The sequence below is a fragment of the Rhinolophus sinicus genome, linkage group LG03, assembly GCF_036562045.2.
Source record: "Rhinolophus sinicus isolate RSC01 linkage group LG03, ASM3656204v1, whole genome shotgun sequence".
In the NCBI taxonomy this organism is placed as follows: domain Eukaryota; kingdom Metazoa; phylum Chordata; class Mammalia; order Chiroptera; family Rhinolophidae; genus Rhinolophus; species Rhinolophus sinicus.
In genome coordinates this window covers 178,108,518-178,115,172 of record NC_133753.1, presented here as the reverse complement: position 1 = coordinate 178,115,172, position 6,655 = coordinate 178,108,518, and positions in this window count along the sequence as shown.

Sequence of the window (6,655 nt, the reverse complement as noted above, 5' to 3'; positions counted from 1 at the left end):
CCCTCACTCTGTAAATATTAAGGTTTACAGGGTCTAGGAACACAGGGGTTCAGTGGTGTGGTTTGACCCAATCTGCAAGCTTAAGAGGGATGTTCATTTTGGCTGCTAGTAAGAGGAGATTTTGTCTATGGAACAGGGTCTGTCCTTGTCTCTGACGCCAACTTCAACCTAGAATTAGTCTTGTATCTTTCACATCGCTGCCAATTCAGAAACTGTGACAGTCACTCAGCGGTACTGGGAGATGGCAAGCCACTAGGGCTGCCGGATAAAACATAGTCCACCCTGTTAAATTTGAACTTTTTTTATTTTAATTAAAATTTATTGGGGTGACAATGGTTAGTAAAATTACATAGGTTTCAAGTGTACAATTCTGTAATGCATCAGCTATATATCACATTGTGTGTTTGCCACCCAGAGTCAGTTCTCCTTCCATCACCATATATTTGATAATTTGAACTTTTGATAAACAATGCATCATTTTAAAATGTAAGTATGTCCCATGCCATATTGGGACATTCTTATGCTAAAAAACAGATACATTGTTTATCTGAAGTTCAATTTTAACTGGGCACCCTGTATTTTTAAATTTGCTAAATCTGGCAACCCTATCAGCTGGTCTCCTTGTAGGCAAGAAGCAGTTGGTGGCCTGGTCCAAGCTTGATGGAGAGTGAATCCACTAATGACACCGCGGGAGGCGGGCAAATGTAGAAGCTAAAGCTGGCCTGGTGCTTGGGGTCATACTCTTGTTCCACTCCTTACTAGCTTCCCTTCCCTTCCTGAGTCTCAGTTCCCTCTTCTTCAAAACAACAGATAACAAGCCTCTTCATTAGGATTGTTGTGAGAATTAAATAAAATAATCTAGAATACTTTTCACATGATAAATGCTCAATGAACTTTGTTTTTACGTTAGTACTTTCACACAGTACCTCCTCTTCCCAGAGAACATAGTGATGCTAATGCTTTGAATTACCCATAATTGCTCTCTGTCGATAGCATCTGTATCTATGGAGTTTCTTACTGCCAGGACTCTTGCATCTAGTAGAACTACATTGTCTGATGAATCGCCTTTCAAAAAATATTTTTCTCCATTTGTAAAGTGTTTTGCATTAAGTTGTCTATATTTATTATTATTGATTTCAGCTCTGGCTTAAGGAAAAGGAAAGTATTCAGTTTTGAAATACTTGAATATACATGTTTAAATTCAATTTTCTGTTAGCTTCAGCATAATACTTGTACAATTTTAATGTATAATGTATTGTAAACTTTTAATATATACAGTTTTACTTGCTGAGTGAAAAAGTAACTATTCTTCTCTTACATACTAAATTTCCTGAGTTTAGATGTTAATTAGTAAATAATTTAGGTAAAAATGCAAGTATTGTGTCCTCTGAATAATGCAGGTATTGAAGTTTCACAAAATGTCATTCTCTTGTATCTGTATACACACACACACACACACACAAATAAATGTATTTATGTATATACACATATCATATATATATATATATCACAAATGTTTCTGGATTTGTCTCTTTATGTTTTAATTCATGGTTACTATGTGATTCTACCTGAAACTCAAATCTAGTAATAGCTACACTTGAGGGTGAGAGAGGATGTGGGACCACCACTAAGCTGTCCGAATTTCCCTTTTGCTTTCAGAAACTCTGCTGACGACTATGTGCCTATCACTGTGAGAAGCATTGTCAGATCATACGAAACTTCACAAAACCCAAGGGGCTTATGATTTGCTTGAGGGTGGAAGGACAGGGAATAAAACATATATAAAAGCAACCAGAGTAAAAGCAGCGCGTGATAAAGGATTTATGATGAACACCAATAATGTATGCCGTGGGACCAGATCTGTTTGTCCAGCACAATGATAAACGGATACATCCATTTGACACATTTGACAATGATAACTTTAAGGTAAAATACTTTCCGATTGAGGTTCAATTTCCCTTTCCTTTCCGTTTTTCTCTTTTCCTCTCCTCTCCTCTCCTTTTTTGCTGGACACAGACCTGTCCATTAAGATCAACACTAAAGGAGACATTTTAAAATAATGTCTGTTGTATGATAGCCTTAAACAGCATATGTTTTAAAACGTTTTGATGGTTTTTAAAAATTGCAAAATATTTCAGATAATAATATAATAATGTTTTAACCCCAATGAAATTAGGCTATCTTTTTTTCATGTTAAATGAACAAAACTGTTTACCAGCACACAAAACTGGTAACCCCCATCCCCCCCTCCCGTCCAGTCCTAAACGGATATTCAACCTGTCCTGCCAGGATTTGCTGGAAGTCACCACACCCTTCAGCCAAGTAATCTGCCAATGGGAATCAAGAGCGCCAACAATGTTTATACCTTTGTCTCAGTAATACTGCATCTGAGCAGCCTGTTTAAGAAAACAATGTAGGGAAGAGCTGGTTACACACACACACGTAAATGTATGTGTGCCTGTATCCTCTGTTTATGTAAATCTCCATGTTTGTGGAAACTCTTGTATTTTTACCTTCATATCCACATTTCCTGTATTAGAGGAAAACAGGACTGGCTTCATGAGTTGGCGACCAGTGCAGTTGCATAGATTTCCGTGCTCAGAAAAGGGTTCATGCTTGGGGTTTAATGCTCTGTGGTCATCATCATGAAATTCTTAATTTCATCTTTGAATCTGTGTTTTGTAAGTGATGGGACAATTGAGCATGCATAGGGGATTTGGAGCCTCTGTTGGATGTGTTCTCTGCCTCCCACTCCCTGAGACTGCTCAGTTACTGCTGCTGTCTTCTACCCCCGGGGGGGTAGGGGTGTGGGTAGAGAGAGGGTTGGGTCAAACATATGCACCCCACATTGCGGGGTGAGGCCTGGACACCTGTGAAGGTCTCCACTTGCCCTGGAGTTCTTTGTTGCACTCAAGGGAGTAGCATTAAATAGCAAATTAAAAAAACACCTTGACAGGTGTTTTTTGACAGGCTGAAAGAGAGGTATCAAAAGAAAGACAAATTCTGTTCCTGCTTTTGTGGACAAGGCACTCACACTGGCATGTTGCACAGGGCCCCATAAATCATATAGCAAGCCTTGGAAAGAAAAATGCTAGTACATGACATTCAGAGGGCTTGGGGTTTTAATACAGCTTTACTGAGTAGTCATTCTAGATAAAACAGGACACAGGCAAACTCACCCCCTCAGTTTCAGGCCCAGGCTGCAGGAATCCAGCCAGAAAGAGAGAGAATGACATTCCAGTGGGGAGAGCTTATGGCTTTTCCCACACTGGGAAGAAAGTGGCTTCAACTCTTGGCCCTGAGAATTACTGCCCTTCGTGAGTGTGTGTGTGTGTGTGTGTGTGTGTGTGTGTGTGTAGGAGAGGGGAGGTGTGGTAGTCCTGAGTCATTTTCTACAATATTTCTTGTGGCTTTCTTCTTTGTTCCTATTCCCTTCCATTTAAAGAAATCGTCCCATTATTTGAGACAAGATTTGTCCCAGAGTTTCAGTTCTTGTGTGTGAGGATTTTTTTTTTCAAAAAGGAAAAAGAGTTAAGGTAGCTTCGGCATGCCAGGCAGACCCATCAATCTTGTCTGTAATTGGGTCTGCCATTGGTGAGTAGCCACTTGGGAGGAAATTGCTCACCCATGTGGAGTGAATGAAGCCTTTCAGGGCGCCGGGCCTCCGCAGAGGGCCGCACAATGGCCTCCTGCCAGACAGTATCCTTGTGGTGCCGGCTCAGCTGCAGACGCAGGTTCAGAGCAGGGAGCAGTTTGTTCCTCTGGTCCTGCAGATAAGCGTCTGTTTGCTCTCCCTCTTCCTGGTTCAGCAGGGCTGGGGGCCCTTGAGAGAGGCACTGTCATTTAAATGCACGAGGGCTTTTGGTGATGAGAATAGGGAAATAAACTCCCCGAGAGAGCTTCGAGTCCCTCTGACGGAGGGAAGAGCAAGCAACAGTGGTTTCCTGACGTCAAGGTGAAAGCTGATGAGGCCATTCCTGCTTCCAGTCAATTAATCTCTGGACCATTTGAAGCCAACTGTTTACAAAGAAATGCCAGCTCCTCCATAATTGTTCTAAAGAATTGGCATGACTTTTTCTTTCCTCTAACATATTCCAAATAATGTCTTGCTGCAAGAGAGGTCAAGTAAAATAGTTACCCATCCAAATGAATAATATGCGATCACCTCTTTTTGTCCATCAGAGGCGTTGGAAATAAATTGATAAGGAAGTGGAATTCCTGTGTTTATGCTTTCAGACGATTTAACTGGAAGAACATTTAGCTGCCACTCCTTCCTGTTTTGAAAGAACCCTCTGATTCGGAGGCCAATGGCTGAATTCACATCTCCAATATTCTGCACAAAATCCTTCAAGACGAAGGCCTCTCTTTATCTTGAGTGAATTTCATGGCAAAAAGCCCATGTGCTTCTTTACTATTATTTGTAATAACATGGTACCTTAGTGAGAGAGTCAAAAATCTCCCAATGATCTTTATGATATGGGGACTATAACAGAACTATAATAGAATGAGGAATTAATAGCCTCATACCCTAAAAATACCATCAACCCTAAAAAAGACCCGCCAAAACTTATTACAATACCACACCCAAACCTACCACTCACAATCAACCCAACCCCTCCGTAAATAGGCAACGGCTTAGAAGAAAACCCAACAAAACTAACAACGAAAATAGTACTTAAAGTGAATACAATATATGTCATCATTATTCTCACATGAATCTAACCACGACCAGTGACATGAAAAATCACCGTTGTATTTCAACTTAGATATTCTAGGCTCATCCTTCAGAAAGCACAGAGAATAATGTTCTCTCTTCTGGAAAGAACTGCACTAACGGAGAGATATTTATAGTTGGGGCACAGTGAAGAGTCTGAGAAGGCAAAACTCACTGAGACGAGCCCGTAATTTAGTTGAGGAGAAGACTGTTGAAAAATATTCCTCAAGTGCTTTGTTTTAAATCTCTTAGCAATAACCAACGTGGATTCTGGTTTTGTGTCGACTTGTTGATCTTTTTCCCTTGTCTCAGTCCTCTAAGCTTAGTATCTGGAACAGATATAACCCTTAAAGGCTTAGTGAATGAAAGAAAGAATGAAAAGATTCGTGTCTATATGTGGTGAGGTATAGAATAAGGAGGAGCAGTCAGGGTGTGGTGACCCCCAGAGCAAAGCGCTTGATGCATTTTTAAGGCTTTTGCCTCAAACAAGCCAAGATGAAAATATTCAAGGGGAAAAATGCTCCCTGAAGGGAAGAATGTTTGGCAGCGCCCAAAGTGTCTTAAGCAACGTTAAACAACTTACAGCTCTTGATAGATGGGCTAGGAATTTGGAGCATATATACCCCTGGGAAATCAGCCAAAAATACTGCATGGCTATATATTTTATATCAATAGCAACAGCTTGGACAAATTGAGGTTGTTCTCAACTCTGACCCTCGCAGGGCTCCTTCCTGGCGAAAGCTGCTTTCCTTTCCCCCCTGGCGTTCTCATTTTACTCCCTGGAAGAGAGCAAAATGTTCTGCATGGAATTTTATCTCTCAATTTCTGTGGCCAGTGTGGAGAGCTCAAGGCCATGTCTCAGGAAAGTGGAGGGCTCCAGGTGTGCAGTCTGTTCTTTTTCACAGTTTCATAGACATATAATATTTAACACTTTAATCGTCTCAATCAAACACACTGAATGTGGAGCCTTTGTCTAACTTAGGAAAAAAAACCCTTATGTTTGGACAAACAAATCCTATACAGTTCAACTAAAATCAAGATTGTTAACCCGAATTAAAGGCCACAGTCATCTGTCATACGCATTTCTAAACCGTCATTTAGAAACAGAATTGTGAGAAGACTTGGCTGTCGAGAGTAACGCTCTTCCACAAGCCACACCTGACATGACGGGAACATTTATGAAGGAACAAAATGTATGTCAGGCGTGAACATGTCAGGCTGTCTCCATGGCTGTGACTGAATGTGTCAGAGCACAGGACCGTGCTTGCACCTGGTTTACCAAGAGATCTTTTTGTTTGACAGGTGCTATCGTAGGATCCTGACATCCTTCTGATTCAGATTAAATCTCCTCACTCCAGTTTTGCATCGTATAGAGAAGAATTTAATGTGTTGGGCTTGGTTATTGTTGGGGAAGAGCAAAAGCATGAGAATCAGGAATCCTTTCCTTCTGGGCATCGTAGGTGGGACTGATTTACACGCATGCCACTGCACAGAAAGGAACGGTGGTTCCTCCGGAATGATCCATCCCTCCGAGCTCCCACTAGTTGGGACTTCTGCCTCATCCTGCATGCACCCCCCCGGGCTGAACCTAGACCTGCGTCTGGAGATGGACATTTAGATAAAAACCCTCCACTGGGCAGACACCTTCTCAATAAGGACATCCTTCGAAGTAGAGAAGACGAGTTCAGCAAAGGGAGAAGCTGCATGTGACCATGGCACAAACATGGACGGGGCTGAGGAGAACTTGAAACACGTCCTAACCAGGGCCTTCCCGACCACTGCATATTCTGAAGAAAGGCAGTGTCCTGGGAGGCCTTCTTCTCCCGTCACACTGCCTCCCGTCACACTGCCTCCCTTGGCCTGTGGTCTAAAGCCCCAGGCCTCTGACACAGCATGCAGAGCCTCCCTGAAATGGTCGTGCTGATTTTCCCAGCTTAATTT